We start from the raw sequence: 19,270 nt of genomic DNA, 5'->3' as shown, positions 1-19,270 counted from the left end.
CTTTTTCATTTCTTGCTTGGTCTTCAATTATGTATTTGTTAGTCTGTTATCTATCATGTCTCATTTTCACTGGTCTGAATGTTCCATTATTTTATCTTCCTATTTCTCTTTCTATATCATCTGTTTTAATTCCCAAACAAATAATTCTTTCTCCAGCTATGTTGAAGCACATTTATTGAATAGCTATTATTATCATTTCTGTGTTTGTTAGTTTATATTTTTTAAATCCAAATCTGATCTGTCACTTCTGAATGAATAAATCTTTTAATAGTCCTCAAATAATTTCTAAACTAAACTTGTTTTAAATGTAACATCTAGCATATATTAACATATAGGGATTCAAATTATGAGACAGAGACTTACAAAATTATATTTACTAGTTCAAGGAAATGAAAGCCAAAATTTGCAGGTAATTAGCAAATTAAGAGACAGTGGCTGACATGATTTAAACAAAAGTAAGAACAAGTGATTTTATTCAAACGGATAAACACAAAATTGCGATTATCTATTCAACCCTTTTCAGGGTAGGGCTTGTGTTCATTGCTGTTAAGTAGACAGTCCTTATCTATCAGTTCCTTGAAGAATTGCCCAAATTTGTCCTTCTGGTACAGCCAGTGTCAACTAATTTGGATTCAAGTTAAAAGAATGGTCATTTCTACCCTGCAGGTCATCTGTAATAAGCAATTTCTATTCCTAAGCTTTCTGCAAGGTTAACTGGAATATTGTTTTTTTTTTTTTTTTTAAAGAGAGAGTGAGAGAGGAGAGAGAGAGAGAGAGAATTTTTAATATTTATTTTTTAGTTCTCGGCGGACACAACATCTTTGTTTGTATGTGGTGCTGAGGATAGAACCCGGGCCGCATGCATGCCAGGCGAGTGTGCTACCGCTTGAGCCACATCCCCAGCCCCTGGAATATTGTTTTAAGGACTATTTTAAGTGGACTTCTAACTTCTTATCAAACCTACTTCTTTGCCTTCCTTCAACAAGAGTTGATGTCTGGTGAATACCATGCATGCTAAATTTATCTCAACAAGTGCTTCTACAGAACACTTATGAAAATGTTCATAATGAAATAATAGTCTGTTGATACTGACTTCAGTTGTCTTTTTGCCAGCAGTCTCGCACATCCTGATGCTAATATTGTAGGTAGTCTAAACACCAAAGAAAAAACAGCTCTGCATAACACACCTATTTTAACATAACTCAGTAATTATTTGAGTTCATTAGAAAGAAATGTGTTTCCACTGAGCACTAAGTTTATGTTTAATTCATGTGATTATCCCCTTTCTAATCTATCCCTCTTCCATCAAAGTGACATTTCTCCAGAAATACCAGAAGGATTGAGTATTCACCTGAGAAGAAGAATTGCTAAAAAAGTAAGACAAACAAACAAAACAAAACAAAACAAAAAACCTTGAAGTAATTCCTCAGAAGTTGAAATTACATTTTAAAAATAGGGACTTATTGTTTTTCAGTCCCTGAATAATCATTGTTATGCAGGGGGGAAAAACAAAACAAAGAAAGAAGCTTTTGTGTTTGCCCTTATCACTAAAAATATAACAAACACATAATATATTCTAATGGGCTAAAATATCTTAAAACATACTGCTTTTCTTTTGGAAAATATATGCATATGCAAACTTAAGTCTTCCTTATTTTCACCTGTGATCCTAAAAGAAATAAATTATTTTTCATAATTTTTACAAATAGTGATTTTATGCCAATATTTTACTCTTTAATACCAATCAGATCAGTTAAAAAAAAAAAAAAAAAAACACCTGTGCTCATAATGGTATGTGAAAGTAATTGGCCAATATCTGCCTTAGCATTCTACTTAAGGTTTATTGTGAAAATTCATCTCAAGTGAATATTTGAGGATGAAGAAATAGTTGAAGTGATAGGATGCATCTGTGTGTATTTGTATGATCTTCAAACTTTTAATTTTTTCTTGTCAATATTTATATTTAGAAGAATAGCTAATATTAGCAGATCCTATTTATTTCTCAGTTTTTCATAATTTAACAATATTAGGTAATATTTTGTTAAGCATGAATTTGTTATAGGGTCAAAAATAATGTCACTAAAAAAACAGTTTATCAAAACACCTTGAAGAGCTAGCTGTCTAGTCAATGATGATGTAAGTTTTAAAGTTTTTATCTTAAGTCAAAAAACAAGAGTGTCATACATTTGGTTGATGTGACGCAGCTAGTGTTGGCATAGAAGTTCATTTCCTCTAGTATTCTCTACCTCCCCTGAATATCTTCTACTAAAGGAACTGTGAAAGTTGTGGCGAGAATGTCAATTTTGTGTAAAAAAAAAAAACAAAAAAAAAAACACCGAATTTCTTTTTTGTTTTGCCCTGGGGAAAAAAAATCTTTGCCACTTACCATAATTAATACATATGCATTAGTTTATTAAATGAAATGGATTGTTCATGTTTAATGTATTTCTCTCTCTCTCTTTCTTGTTATCAAGTTTTATTCCAAAATATACTAAGAATTTTATTTTTAAAATAGAATATTACCGGGATTCCACCTCTTGGGTCCCCTTCTTCCTCCGGGAGAAGTCTTTTCTTCTGTCCTTTAATAAATTTCTAATTTCATCAGTTACCCTTCCATTGATTGACATATTGCCTTTCTAGTGTCTGATGTATTCTGCTGTCTGTATCTGTATACGGGATAAAATTGGGAGTTCATAACTCATTTGAATCAAACTGTGAAATATGATGTATGAGGAACTATGTAATGTTTTGAATGACCAACAATAAAAAAAAAAGAGGTAAAAAAAAAAAATAAAAAAAAATAAATTTCTAATTTCTACTTTGACCTTGCCTCGGCGTGCTTCTTTGGTGTTATTCTTCAACATCGGGGAGCAAGAACTCGTCACCGGTCAACAGCGGTAACATATTGGAGGTCCCATACCGAGATTCTACACCGAGGTAAGTACACGCACCCCATGTCTGTTTGAGGTGCATCTTTCTCTCTTTCTTTCTGGAGGGTAAGGTGGGCACCCGTCGGCTACTTAAACGCAACTAGTGCAGCCGCCACTCTACAAGACTCGGGTGAGAGGTTTCTCGGCCTAGGCAGCTCTCAATCACCTGTTCGGTACAGAGCAGGCATGTTGGGTTCTGCCAAAGCCGCTTCCAACTTTTCTGTCTGGGCCCGGAGAGCAATTGGCGTGAGTACACAGTGTCCGGAATCCCGATCTGCCTCGGATGCGTGGAGGTGGAGGAAGGAGTTTGGAACAACTGAGGAATTCCAGTCTGGGCTACTCTCAGACGAATTCTTAAGGTTCCTTTCTCTTGAGCCCCCTTCCAACAGCCCCCAGGGGTATCTAAGGTGATCGGTAGATGAACGGCATTGAGGGAAAGCCCCAATCACATTTGCCTCCGTATGGGCCATGCAACACTCCCAACCCCGCATCCAATCCCTCCTGGATGCTCCCCTTCCTTCATGGGTCAGAAATGTTAGCAATTCAGGTTGTAAGGCTGAGAGAAAGGCATAGGATAATTAGTAAGATCTGCCCAGGTTCCCTAAGGTGCATAGGTAACTATCACTAGTCTGTTTTACCGCCCAATGTTTAAAATGAGCTGTGTTCCTTAAGCTGCTAAGAGAAGCATTTTTTAGAATCAACTCCTTTGGTAATCTGCTAGTCTACAGAGCAAGGATGACAAAAGAGCACACAATGGGTTTTTAGTGGTCGGGAGGAAAGCAGTAAGGCCCTTAAGTCTGAATCCTCCCAGGGTCTCTGGCACAGGGCAAAACTGAGACCCTAGCACTTTGCTAAAGGGGACCAGAAACCCCTTGGCAAAGCCAGGTGAGAGACGGGTTTTCTGGACCGTTTAGGAGGCTCAAATATTAGGGAGATCAACAGTTTTCTCCGGCGCGGGCGCCTGAGTTCTGTTTTTTTCTCTCCACACTCAGATGGGAGCCTCACTCTCTAATACGTCAGGTACGCCACTTGCCTGCGTATTGAAAAATTGGGATAAATTTGACCCTCAAACACTCAAGAAAAAGCGCCTCATTTTCTTCTGCCGCCAGGTCTGGCCTCAATACAAACTCCCTGATGGAAAAACCTGGCCACCAGAGGGAAGTATCAATTTTAATACTATTTTACAACTTGATAAATTTTGCAAAAAGAAAGAAAAATGGTGTGAGGTGCCATATGTTCAGGTTTTCTTTGCTCTAAGGGAAAATCCTAAATTATGCCAACAGTGTAAAGTAGACTTAGCCATGGTATCTGCCATAAGACCTAATTACCCAACTGGAGCACAGGCAATTCCCAGAAGTGATCCTGAATGGGACCCAAATGATGAGCAAGACGCTTGGAAAATTAGATATTTTCAGGTATTGATCCTTGAAGCCCTTAGGAGAATCAAACAAAGGCCCATTAACTATTCTAATATTTCAGAAATTATTCAGGGCCCCCAGGAAAGCCCTGCTCTTTTCATGGAGAAACTCAAAGAGGCAATAAGAAAACATACCACCGTGGATCCTGAATCCACAGAGGGCCAACTACTTTTAAAGGACAAATTTATCACTCAGTCAGCCCCAGACATCCAGAGGAAATTACAAAAATTGGCATGTGGCCCTGATCAATCTCTAGATAACATCCTCCAAATTGCTACTTTGGTTTTCTACAATAGAGATATAGAGGGAAAAAAAGGAGAAAGAGCTTAGAGACAGAAAAAAAACTGAAACGCTGCTATTTGCTCGCAGAGGAGTAAGCTCCCAGGGTGCAGGAGGACGAAATGCTCCTCAATCCACAAGAGGGACTTGTTTCCAATGTGGAGAGGAAGGACATTTCAAACGGAATTGCCCAAAGGCCAAGCGTCCGCCTCCACGGCCCTGCCCTAAATGTCAAGGCAATCACTGGAAGAATGACTGTCCCCAGGGACGTAAGTCCTTGAAGTCAGATCCCTCTACACATGCCTGACAACGGGGCCCAAGCTCAACCTTGGCTCTCGTGACTCCTATCACGGCATGTGAGCCCTGGGCATGCTTCTTCGTAGGGAGCCAAAAGGTCAACTTCCTTTTAGATACTGGCGCCAGTTATTCTGTGCTCACCTCTTATCCTGGACCTCTTTCCTCTAATACTTTAACCGTACAAGGGGTGTCTGGACGGCCTTTTACCAGAAGGCTTACTCCCCCACTGAGTTGTGAGTGGGACGGGGTGATGTTTTCTCATGCATTTCTGATAGTCCCAGAATGTCCTAGCCCTTTATTGGGAAGAGACATACTTTCAAAACTTCAAACGTCAGTTACAATGAATTTAAGACCAAGAGGACCATTATGTCTGCCTTTATTAGAATGTGATATAAACCCTGAAGTGTGGGCTACTGAAGGCAAAATTGGACGGGCAAAAAGTGCAGTTCCTAGTTTTAAAGGACCCTTCTGTCTTTCCACATCAGAGACAATATCCCTTACGCCCAGAGGCAAAAAAGGGTTTATTGAAGATCATTCAGAACCTCAAAAGACAGAAACTTTTAGTGCCCTACAATAGCCCATCACCAAAAAGTGATACTTAGCTATGATATCTTGGACTCACTGAGGAAAAGAATCAGAAAATTTGGGCTGATCAAAGTACATACACCCTTCCCCCTTCAAGACCTAAGGCAGATAAAAACTGACTCTACTGGAAGGTTAAGAGATATGCAGATTGCCTAGGATTGGATCTATCCAAAGGAGCTAATCTTGCAAGTGAAAAGGAAAACTGAGGAATTCCCAGCAGCTGCCAGAGCCTTTTTCGCTTTGGGGAAATTTCCTCATTCTTTCTCTACACTGTAAGGATTACTCCACCCAAATGCAGTAAAGTCAGTCACGCTGAGACCCTTGATTTTACACTTATAGTTGCCCCTATGTGAGAACATCTGGTCCACTCATGGGAAATCTAAGGTGCCACTGATAGGAGTCATAATTAAATGGAAGTTCAAAACCTAGAGAGGTATTTTCTTATCTGGTCTATTTTAAAGGTTATTATAGATTGTTTCTTGGGGATAATCTAGGTTAAATGTGTGTCTAAATGATATTTCATTTGGTATCTAAATGAGTTTGAAGCATTGCATAATCTTGCAGTTAAAAGTTAGGGTTAGGTAACTGTTTAGTTTGTGACGTCAGATAGTTCATGCCAGAGAACTTAAATACTTAGGATGGAAAATTAAAAGAACTCTACTTCCAAGATAGCAAATAACTCCCAATCATTCAGTTTTATTTTTTCATCAATTTTTGAACTGGGTAGCCTTCTGAGATTTCACTAGGTATACAGTGCATTGATTTAGGCAGGGATAATAAATTATGATTTGGTATCTGTTTCTCTCAGTGTATAAGATTTAGAAAAAAAAGTGTTGAATTAAAACGTTGGTCTGGCTTATTGAAATGACATTAATTAGCAACAGTCTTGGGAATTTTCAAAACTTAATTTAGATATACATGGTAGTGTGTGGATTTTTTCCAGGTGATTTAATGTAACTTAATACTACTTTAGGAACTTCAGAAAGAAAGTAGCTTAATGATCCTGAAGGAACTTCTTCTGATAGAGGCTTTTATATTATCAAAAAGATCCTATTTTCAGTTTTGTGAGCAAGTTTTTAGAACATAGGAAGATAAATTGTGACTTATGGTTAAAGTGCCTCAGGCATGTGGTTTCTGGTCAGAATTCCAGTTTCCCCAGGTCCTTCCAGACCTCAGCCAGAACTTAAGTTGGTATGCAAACAGAAGCAGCTTGGAGCTCAGGCCCAAGGAAAAAAAGGTGATAAAAGTGTCTTTTTTACCTGAACTCAAACTAGACCAAATCAAAAGGTAAATTGTATGGCATTTACTAATTACTGGCCGGTCAATTTTTTTAGGACTTTTGCCTTTTCTTAGATTCTATGTTTTTTTGAGCTCATGATTTTGTTCCTACAGACAAGTTAATGTTTTTCTGATAAGTTCTATTTTTGATCAACTAGATTTTTTTAAAACATTGCAATGAGATTTCACCTGAGAAATCTACAAGGCCTTCACCATTGTGTTATGTGTTACACTTGTGTTACATGTTGTATGTCGATATGTCTGTATGTGTATGTCCATATATCATGCAGTGATTGACAAATGACAGATGAGGAGCGCTCACAAAAATTAAAAATGGATCCAAATATCTTTGATTCACATGGTTCAAATGGCTCAATTTAAATTTGGTAAATAGATAAAAAAAAGAGGTCTTAAATTTAGCTTATAAGTTTTTTCTAGGTGTTCAGAAAGGCCCTAATAAAATGTTTGTCTATGAAGTAATCTGCTTAGATTCAAAGGTTTACAGGTATTGTTTCAAAATGTGAACAGAAGGAGGTTAACAGATAAAAAGAGAAACTAAAAGGTTCTAGGTATGGATTTAATAGAAGGAAAGTGTTTCTGGATAAGAGTCTATATGATTAAGTAATTAAGAGGGTTTAAGTAAGTGATATAAAGAAGGTCTATGCAAGTTGTAAGTTTTTGAGCAAATAAAGAAATTAAACAGCTGGTTGAACAAGTGCTGTTGTTTTAGAAAATTATGCTAGGTTATTTCTTTAAAAGCTAAACTTAGTTAATATAAGAACATCAATGTAATTGGTGCCATTTTTGTGTTCATATATTCCAGGTATACAAGTCTGTAAGGTAGAAGCTTTAGAAAGAACATTATATCAAACTGGTGTTCTAAAATTGTATGGTAATTTTAAGCTTAAAAAAAAAAAAACTGTTGGAAGTTTATTTATATCATTTGTGTTCTATAACTGAACTTGTTATCAATAAGTTATGTAAAGTTCCATGTTACTTCTTACACTGAGATACAATTTAAATGTATTTTTAAGTTAATGAGAGCCTAATCTATGTAAAGGTTTTATTGCAAAACACAAAAGTACTTTGCTACTTTTCTACAAAAGGTTAAAAGCTTTCAGCCTTTCATTAATTCTTGTTTTATATGTGATATTATGTTGTGTTTGCTCAAGTTCACAACAATTTATGTAGGCTTTGTAAAATGATATCCAAAAAGCAAAGATCAGCTTCAGAGCTATAACATTTAAGACTTATGATGAGCCCCGCCTTACTTGAGATAAGGCTCTATGTCCCATTTCATGTGAAAGTGACTATGAAAGAAGTAGGCTAGATTTCAGTGCATTTAAGGTTGTGTCCAAAAGTTGGTTTTTGTCACGATTGCCAGGACCTCAAACAGGGGATTATAATGTATAACTTTGCCAGAATTCAAGGTAGCTATTACGTAAACTAAATATGTTTTTATCCTAGTTAGTTTTGTTTTGTAGTTTGCTTTTAGATGGTCTAAGGATTGCCTGTTAATGTTTTAAAGAGGTACTGCTTTAAGAACTCACAACCTGGGTTAACTTAAGATAAGGAGTTATCAGGTACTAAAGCCCAGTACTTAGTATAAGGCTGCTGAAACTTATTTGCTAGATGTTTAAGATTAAGTGAAAGGGTAAAGTTTCTAAGCTGGAAAGCTTGAATGTAAAAGATTAGGTATTATTAAGTTCCTCTGTTACACCCAGATTCCTGAGATAGTTAAAACAATGCCCTACTGGCCGTTTAGCCTAGGGCAGTTCCTCACAGGGCCCGAACAAATCAGTTTGAATGTGTAACCCGCTTACGAATGACCAATCACCGAATGACCAATCACCGCCGCCCGGCCAGGTTCCCGCCAATGAATGTGCCAATCACATCTCAGAGTTGTTGTTCAATTTCCCCGCGCCTCGTGATGATTTGTTCTGATATATGCAAAGCCCACCGCCCTCTCCAAAAAGTGTACTTAAGCTCTGCTTGACCTTTGCTCTGGGCTTTTGAGCTGCGCTCCCTTCTTGAGTGGGCACAGAGTCCCAGCGCGCTGGAATGGATCCCCAATAAATCCCCTTTTGCCAATTGCATGGAGTAAGTCTCTTGTGTGTGGTCTCTCCCTCCGACGCTCCGCCGGACCCCCCCTTACATAAGTTTTAAAATTAAAGTTAAATTAAAGGGCCAAAAAAAAAAAACAATATTTGGCTCTTGCCCTCTGAGTCAGTCTGAATCAGGGATAGGGTACTTCTCCAAAGAGCTCTGCAACTCTAGGCCACATAACCTCCTGATCAGGGAGATTAATGAGACCAGTGGAGGACAGAAGCCAATCAGTGCATTTGCTGCGAAGAGGAGGATCATTAAGAGGGAGACATCCCTGATGCTTCCAAGGGAAGCCACATGGTCAAGCAAGGCCTGAACCCATCCTAGCACAAATGGCACTAGCAGAACTGAGAAGCTGCTGTGAAGTTCCCGAGGACTCCCAGGAGAGATTCAGCTGACTGTTAAATAGGTAGTAACAGAAGTCAGTTTGACTTACTTCATCTTAAACACTTAGCAAAGACAGTTGAAGAGCCAAAACACAGCTATTCCTACACATTTTAAATGATAATAATAGTTAAATGTAACTTCCAAAAATAAGTAGACTGAAGGCTACAAAAAAGATTCTTAGACAGAAATGCCTGATAACTGTCAAAGGGACTGTTAGAGTAGTTTTAGTTTAAGGCCCACAGATATTCCTAACCTACACAGGCAGGCTTGGTGTTTGCTAGTATGAGTATCCAGCCCTAAGTAACAGAATTAAAGATTTCTCTATTATACACAGAGGTCATACTAATAAAAGGATTTTACAGATCAGATGATATTAAATTATTAAACTATATCTTAAGGGAAGGACAACTGTAACCCTAAAAGTGTTGTGTTTACATCCCTGACATTTCTGGTAATGTGACAAATATCCTTAAGGATTTACATACTCAGATAAAAGCCATGTCCTCACCAACTTCGTCATGGAAACAATATCTTAGCTCCTGGTTCTCTGGTACTTCCTGGTGGAAAACATTGTTAGTCTCTTGTCTTTGGTATCATACTTATTGGCATATTCCTGTGCTGTGGTATTTATTGCTGCATCAATATGGTTCCAATATTAATGAATTCTTGTTTCTCTTATAGACCACCCATCGCCCAAATGTCCCTCCAGCCTATTACTTCTCAATCGGACTTCTATCATGGACCACTCGATAGACCTGATTTTAAAAGGGGGACTCCAAACTGCTTGCCCCAACATCGCCCCTTTTGTCAGCCTGAAGAAGCCAGAAAGATCTTCGCCCCCATTCCTTACAGCAGTAAGGAGCTTCCCAAATTAGAGGGGGGAATGAAGCCAGATTTAAAGTTAGGTAGTCAGTGTAGTTAGGTAAATCGGGTCTAATATCGAGTGAAATCTAAAATGGAGGCCATGCTGGGAATGACTCAGGGAAAACAGGACAACTCATGGAGTGTTAATAAAGTTCCGAAAAGGCCCTAGGCCAAAGTCCACCTGGAAGAAATGTTAATGAACATCCCCCAACAGATTCAAAGACAGCCCATCCCCAAGAAATGTTAATGAAGCCCAGGATACAGCCCCCAACAGATTTGGAGATAGCCCATCCCACAGAAATGTTAATGAACAGCAAACTTGACTGGGAAATGACCAGATTACTTCTTTGTCCCAAACCCTTCCCACCTACATTCCATCACCAAACCTATAAAAAGGGGAACACATTGCCCGCTAACTGGATTCCACCTCTTGGGTCCCCTTCTTCCTCCTGGAGAAGTCTTTTCTTCTGTCCTTTAATAAATTTCTAATTTCTACTCTGAAAAAAAAAATAGAATATTACCCATTTATATTTTAATTACAGATGTCTTTTTTTCTGTAATGGCTATTAGGTCACTTTGATGATTCCAATAAAGTTGAACAATCTGTAATAAAAAAAGAAACATTGCACATACTAACAAATGCAACTTTTTGACAGAAATTAGGGAACATCATTGATATTTTAATAAGAGAAAAGCATCAAAACATCCTTGAATCATAACCATGAAATCAAGGGTTATGAGAATGTTAATTGAAGAACATTGGAATATAATTATAAAAGATAATTAATTCTCCATCTGGTATGCATTCCTATGCTATTCAAATAAAATTAGGTTACTTTAATTATGGAGCAATTTTAGCTGGCATTCAGTATAAGAGTAATGGTACATAGAACTAACAACTATAGTTTTTGAATATTTAGTGAATTCTTATTAGATCAAAATGCACTTAATTGTATATTTTAGACTTTTCTTTTATCCCCACATTAACTAAGGTAAAATTTACTATTGCTATTTTTATATGAGAAAAGAGAGGCTTAGCAGCATTAACTATAGTTTTTGAGAACAATAATTCAAGAGAGTAGTCAGATCTCATGCTCTAGTGGTACCAAATACCATGATGTTAATAGGTGATTATACCTTGTAAGAAAAAGGAATAAACAAGATTTGATGTCTTTATGATTAAAAAATAGTATTTGGTACAAAGCAGTAGTTTTATTGATTTTTGTCTTTTGTATTCTATTTCCTTTCAAATTGCATTGACTTTTTTGGTGGGGGAGTACTGGGGATTGAACTCAGGGGCACTCAGCCATTGAGCAACATCCCCAGCCCAATTTTGTATTTTATTTAGGAACATGGTCTCACTGAGTGCATAGAGCCTTGATGCTGCTGATGCTGACTTTGAACTCACAATCCTCCTTCCTCAGCATTCAATGCCCTGGGGATTACAGGTGTGCGCTACTGCACCCGGTTCAAATTTCATTGACTTTTAAAAGTGTACAAATACATTGCATAAATTTAAAACCAATTTTTCTATCAGGAGATTTCATAATTTTTTTATTATAAAAAAGATTTCACACATTATGAAATATAACTGTTGTATATGGATGAGGAAAAGAGATTAATATAAATGCTCTTTCATTGAACATACTGCTTGAAAATTATAGTATTACAATTCTCACTAAAGCCTCCTCTGTACTTCAGTCTCTAAGTCCTCTTTCTACATAAAGGAAAAGAATAAAATTCCATGAATACCCCATTTATTTATTCTCATATCACTTTAACTGAAAATAAATTTATTTTCAGTTCTCACTTTTTAAATTTATTCATAATATTCTGTAATTTTTTTTGTTTGTTCAGCATTAGGATTTTGAGTTTTATGTGTGCATGTGTGAATGGTTGGTTATAGATGCACTATTTTGAACATGCATGTATATTTTCCATCAGGTGTCAGAATATACTGATTTAGGTTTACAAACTATTTCAACATACATTTTTGACAATTCATTATAAACTACATTTCTATGAATGCCTACTTCAATTATATGTCTCTTGGTATACCTTCATGAAATATCTTATTATATTAATTAAATATGATCATTAATGGAAATGCTGTCATTTGTGTGGACATTTTCATGTTTCACCAAATACCATATCTTCCCATGGAGTGTACCCCTTAACACTGCCACAACAGCACATCTAATTCTACAAACTTTTATTGAATTGATATTACAAGATTTCTATGTCTTCCCAATTTGACATGTATGAAGCCATAAGAATTTGTTATAGTTTTAGTTTTCTAATTATTAGAGTTAAAATATGCATTCTAACTTTCTTTTGGTGAAATGAACACTTTTAAAATTATCTCCCAGCAATGTCCTGTATATAATTGAGTTGTTAAATATATTCTCCAAATTCCTGGTTGGTCTTTTCATTTACATTAGTGTGGGTTTTTTAAAACAAAATTTAAAATTTTAATTTAATGACCTCAACTATGGATCATTTTTAGATAATAAAATTTTCTTATAAAAGTATCATAATTTATACTGTTTTGAATGTTTTAAATTTAAATACAATTAATTTCTTTTTTTTTAGGAATTGAGACAACAACTTTGTTATTTATGAAGTGTTTATATAGGTGCATCATTGTATTTCTTGAAAATTGTCCATCAAAATTCCATCCTCTCTATACACACTCTTAAATATTATCCTTATGCGTCAGTACTGAGTTGGTCTTTTTACAAAGTCTGACAAATAAGATAAAATGTGGTGGCATAAGTGGAGGTTTGCCAAGTGTCTGCTTATTGAGGTTTTTGCCTCCTGCTACTCCCTTCTTTTATTGGATGTAAGGAAACCTGAGCAGACTCCCAGAAAATTGCAAGCGATTGAAAAATGAACTCTCTCAATAGAAGTACTCTAGGTTGATCATTTCTAGCCAAATTTTCACACCACCCATTTCCATTAATGCTGCTAGAGATCACAATGATCAGCAAAACCATCCAAGATATTAATTAAATGTTGAATAAATTTGTTGTTTAAACTTACTACATCTTTGGGAATTTGACATATAGCAATATATAAATTAATATAAGATAACTAATGGTCCCACACTTGAGTTCTGAATCATTTTTTCTGTATCTTAAGTCATCTCAGTCATGAGTTGAGTTCTATGTATGCATGGATTTATTTTTTATAGCTATCTTTTTGGTTCAAATGGTCTTTTAATCTATCCTTAAAATATTATCATTGTACAGAAACTAAAATTCTCTCAGTTTATTTCTCTTTTCCATGTTCCATTTTAATTTGAAGATAATCTCTAAACATTTTAGGTTTCTGAATGATTTTGATAGATTACTTTAACTCTATTGATCTACATAATAAAATCAAAGAGCTGAATCCATTAATTTATTCTTCAAGTCATTTTTTAAACCAGATTGACAATTATTTGTAAGTTTTCACTCACATTTTTTTACTAATAGGTCTATATTTTTGTTCATTTAGTTTTACTTTTGATTTATGTATTTGACATATATAAAATATATATTAATTATATATAATATGTACTTTTGACATGTATTTGATGAAACTTCTATTGGTATCCATGTGCTATGGTGGACATATAAATGTACTTTTATATATATGACTGGAGGGAATTTACTTGACTGGGGTCTCAGCTACTGCAATTTTAAATCTATCACTTCATTTACAGTGAACTCAAACTTCCATGATCTGTGGCCAGCCAATAGTGACTGAATGGATAGCACATAGATGCTAAGGTAGGTCCACTTCTGCAGGATGTGGTACTCCTGTGATTTGTGATTGCAAATGAAATACACTTAGACAAACCTGCTATTCTCATTAGAATCAGGCTGTACTTTAAGATGCCTCTACTCCAATATTTTCCTTTCCTTGTATATACTTTGAGTCAAATTTATTTCATGACTAGGCAGCTTCTTTTTTTTTTCCCCTCCATATTGGGGATTGAACCCAAGATGCCTTAACCACTGAACCACATCTCCAGTCCTTTTAATTTTTTTTTATTGTATTTTGAGAGAGGGTCTTGCTAAGTTGCTTAGGTCCCACTAAATTGCTTTGCCTGGCTTTGAATTTGCCACCCTCCTGCCTCAGCTTCCCAAGCTGCTGGGATTACAGGCATGCACCACTGTGCACAGCAGAGAGCTTCTTTAGGACTCGTTTCTTGTATGCTTCTCAGAAGACTAACAGTAAGACACATTCTTAACAGCAATAAAATGGAAGCTACTAAGGTAATGAATTGCACTTTACCATTTTAGTAGTGATTAGTGTTTTAAATATTTAAATATTTAAAAAATATTCTTGGTTTAAAACATATTTCTAATTTTAAAAAAAGTTGACTCTTTGGTCACATAGATATAGACCTATATGCTACAAAAGTTATGTTTGTGTATACAATATATATTTTACACACATATATATATATATATATATATATATATAGAGAGAGAGAGAGAGAGAGAGAGAGAGAGAGAGAGAGAGAAAAAGAGAGAGATGATGATGATGATGATGATGATGATGATGATGATTGTAGTGAATTAATTTGATTGTTCTCAAATTGCTCTAACACGTTTTACTGGAAACTCTTTTTTCTTCACGGGATTGCAATGATGCCTCTGTTGTAAATGCAATGATTGTATATAAGAAGAGCTATTTCTAGGCTCTATTGTGATACTAATTGAATCTATAACATTTCATTTTATTATTCTTTGCTATTGTGACTATATACAAATATGTACTTAAAAACCTGATCCTATAAGTCCAAAAATGTTCTTTTTCTTGAAGATTGTCTTGATCTTCCAAGATATTTTATATGATTATATAATTTTTAGAAAAAAAACTTGTCAATATGCATTAATACATACACACATTAAGTATTATAAATAACTGTATTGACTCACTCAGTAACATTTGATCTTTAAGATTTAGTATCTTGATAACTCTCATTTTGTTTACATTCTCCTTTACATCATTCAATAGATTTGTAATTTTCTGTCCCTTTTGTGAGATTAATTCTTAAGTGTATGTTTTGAATCTCTTTCAAGTGATTCTTTTTGACTGTAGATTTTTTGATGAATTTTTGAATACAAATGGTTTTCAAAGGCTTTTGACTTGTAGATATTTTATGTCTAAATGCATGCACAGATTATGGCAATTCAATTCATTTCTTTTTGTTTATATCTTGTTTTCGTTCCTTTTGTTTTTACTGTTTAATATATCCATACACACACACAAACATACAATTCTATTGCTATTCATATGCTGTGGTGGGCATGAGAATGTACCTTTCAGACATATGGCTGATATAGCTGCAGGGAATATGATTCTTCATGTATCTCATTATGTAAGATTACCACAGTAATACTGAATAGGAGTGGTAAAAGGGAATATATCGCCATTCTGTGCCTGAATTTAGGGGAAATGCCTTTAACATTTTATCAGTAAGAATCATCATGAGCAAAATTTTCTTCTGGCTTTTGTTTCTTTAAGTCATACTCTTCAATTTAAAAGCAGTTGCCTATATTTTGGGGGAGATAATTTCTAATATTCAATGTTTATTAATATATACTTAATAACCATCTGTATAATCTTTTGAAATGCATATACATGACATGGATAACATGAAGAGCATGTATGCATGTATGTGTGTGTGTATGTTTTTGCTACAACTTTTGTTGTTTTAAACAATGAGTTTATTTCTGTCTACTCATTTTCTGCCCCATATTGTATTTTTTTTTCTGTTTATTCTTTTAAGCTTAGATCATTGCTTCTTTAACCTAAGTGGCTTAATTTAATAATTGTTATTCCAGTATGCTTGTGGAACATTTTTAGAAACACTTCTACATCTTAATGTCTAAATGAAAACATTATTATTATTTTTACTGTCCCCACCAACGGTGTATGCAGCTGACTTTAAAACAATATGATTCCATTGCCTTCTGACTTTCACAGTTTCTACTAAAACAATAAATAGCTCTAATCTTATAAAAGATAATTATTCTTGTTATTCACTTATGCCTGTTTCTCTGATTTTTTTCTTTACTTAACAACTATGAGATTTCAAAGTTTGATTTTTCTTGCATTTATATACTTGAAATTCTTGTATCTCTGGGTTGGTTGAAGGTTTGGTCCGTATCAGAAAAAAATTTAATTGTTGTCTCTTTTAATATTCCTGTTTTGCCATATTCTACCAATTCCTTTTTATTTTTCAATTTCAGTTATGATTTTACAGCCTTTGGCTTTATCTTATGTGTCTCAAAATGTTTTCCTTCTCTCCTTTCTCCTTCCTTCTTCTCTCCTTCCCTTTTTTTTCTTCCTTCCATCCATCTTTCCTTTTCATACTTATTTACCTGATTTTTCAAGTCATTAATTCTATTTTAAGGTGTCACTAATATGTCATTAAACTTATTCAAATAATATTTAGTTTCAGACAGTCAATGTTTTCTTTTTTATATTATCCAAAACATTTATATCAATTGAAATTTATGTTGAAATTCTTTAATTTCATCTAACTTCTTCATCTTTTCCTCTATTTTTTATAACATTAATAATGGGTGGATTAAAGCTATCCTGTATACAAAAAGGCTTCTTTCCCTCTTATATTTTTGTGATTTAAAGTAAGATGTTCTAATTTACTAAGAAAAAAAGTTAAGACTTCAAACTGACTTCTTCTGACATCTAGCTTCTGACATTTAGCTCTACGCTAAATCATCCTGATTCTATGTAGGTTTGGTTGTAAGTTTCATAAACACTGGCCATTTTCTATTAAAATTGGACTTTGTACCTTGTTATTATTTCAAAGAAAATGAAATGATGACTACCATTTGGCCTTATCCCTATGACTTCATCTTCAACCTGTTTTCTCATTACCATGTGTGACAGGTTATCTACTCGGATGTACAAAACCTCAGTAATATTTTTACCATAATCTTAGACTATCAACCTATGCATACCTTGATTTTGACCTCTCTGTGTTCAAATATAACTGCCACTTTCTGGTTGAATTCTATTCCTTTCTAACTCATTAATGATAACATCAGATGAATATGAGATACAATTTAGCTAAAATTGTACTTTTATTTCCAAATTGAGGTAATAATTGCATTGGGATAAAGCCTCAAATGAGTTTAATAATGTTTTATGTATTTTCCAAGATTTATAGGTGATATTGGTGAGATATTTATTCAGTCATAATCTGAAACAATATATCCTGAGAGATTTCTTTTCCATTCAATTTTTGAGTGTTTCTAATAATGCAAAAATAATAAGGAAATTATTCAAGTTTTGAGAATAAGCTTTGTATTATGTAAAACGTTTGAGTTTCATTATCCATTTCATGAAAAATATTCTTTTGCTTGATCACTGAATAATTTTTATGTAACAGAATATTTTGTAAACTACATTGTTGTATATAATGATCTTGAAGAACATTACAGTAATTACCAAATATATTTTGTATATTGCCAAATTTGCTGATCTTCATGACTTTCTAATTTCACATCATTTTGACTAATTATTATTCTCATAATTTTTTTGCTTTCAGAGCTTTGGTTAATTATTTTAATTTTTGAACTTATTTTAATAGAAATTAATACCTAGAATGATTATTCTATACAAATTAGAAAATGGACCAATATATATCAGATGTCTTATGTGTCTTGGAACCTACATCTTATATTTTCCTGATCTGTTGGTTAATAACTAACCCTGAATTGTGTAATAGGTCATACATAATTATATTTTAAGTCCCAAAAATATGGGCAGACATTTTTATGAATCCCATTATATCAGGAATTCAGAATAAATCTGCATCTTGCTAAGTGTGTCTGTGATTATTAGCATTAGCAACTGGATATATGCACAGGCTGGTTAATAGCTTTCTTAGGGAATAGAATCTGTTTGTTTAGTGACTAGGGAGACCTCACAATTCCCTAGAGCTACTGATGAAAAGTTTCCTCATTAAAAGAATAGAGTTCATTCCACATAAGAATGCTAACTATAGTGTAAGTATTCTGATTTTAATGTTATGAAAATTAACTGTTGTCCATGTATTATGATTAAATAATGCCTACTGCAAAGTACTTGGGCTCAATTTCAAACATTTAATTGCAGATATATATTTTACATTAAACATAATAAATTTAAAGTGTAATTTTACAAATTATAACACTTCAACTCTTAGATTAAAGGATACCATTATGTTTCCTTTTTTTTTTTGTTTGTTTGTTTTTGAAAATGAAAGGGGTTTGATAGGAAATTAAAGAGGATTTCTTCCAATTACTTTTTGTTATGTAGTTATTTACTCTAACCTTTACAGAAGATGTTTTATTTTTCTGACTATCTTAATGTATCTAGTAATAAAGAATCTTTTGAAGGGTAAAATAGTCACAGATGTTGGGTTTTTTCTTCTCTATACTGGATCAATTTTAATGAATATTTCCACCAATATTGAATATTTTAAATATAAATTAAAAAAAAAAACAAAATAGTTTATAGTTGGGATCACTATACTATTTAGAGTATTTCAAATGTTGAAGTAAAAAATAACACTCTAAGATTAAGCAAGAAATCAGTATTGTAATGTGAATTTCCTGAACAAAATTACCCCTAATTAGCATCATGATTCCAACATTTAGAAACTTAAAGAGCACTAACATGGAGAATCCCTTATTAAGCAAACTTATCAAAATGCACCAAAGTCTAAAAAAATCATTGTGATTTCCACTCACACTCTCACTTCTAACTAAAGCAAACATGATTATCTTAAACATTCCATTTTGACTCAGTAAATGATCAAGATTAAACTGAATAAAATACAAAATGATCATCAATAAATAAAAATAATAAATTTAGAAGAAATTAACACCAAAAAGGAATACTTTTACTTGTCATTAATTGGTGACAGATACATAAAAAAAAACCAGCATCAAAATCAACATGCATTCTCTCTGCTTTCTGTTCATGATGTGAGCTGCTTCCCTCTGCCACACTCTTCTGCCATGATGTTCTGCCTTATCTCAAGCCCTGAGGAATGGTGTTGGCATTCTATGAACTAACACCTCTGAACCCCTTGCTTGCTGACCACCACCAACTGTT

The sequence above is a fragment of the Urocitellus parryii genome, chromosome 10 (assembly GCF_045843805.1).
Source record: "Urocitellus parryii isolate mUroPar1 chromosome 10, mUroPar1.hap1, whole genome shotgun sequence".
Taxonomy (NCBI): Eukaryota; Metazoa; Chordata; class Mammalia; order Rodentia; family Sciuridae; genus Urocitellus; species Urocitellus parryii.
This window is presented reverse-complemented; position numbering follows the sequence as displayed.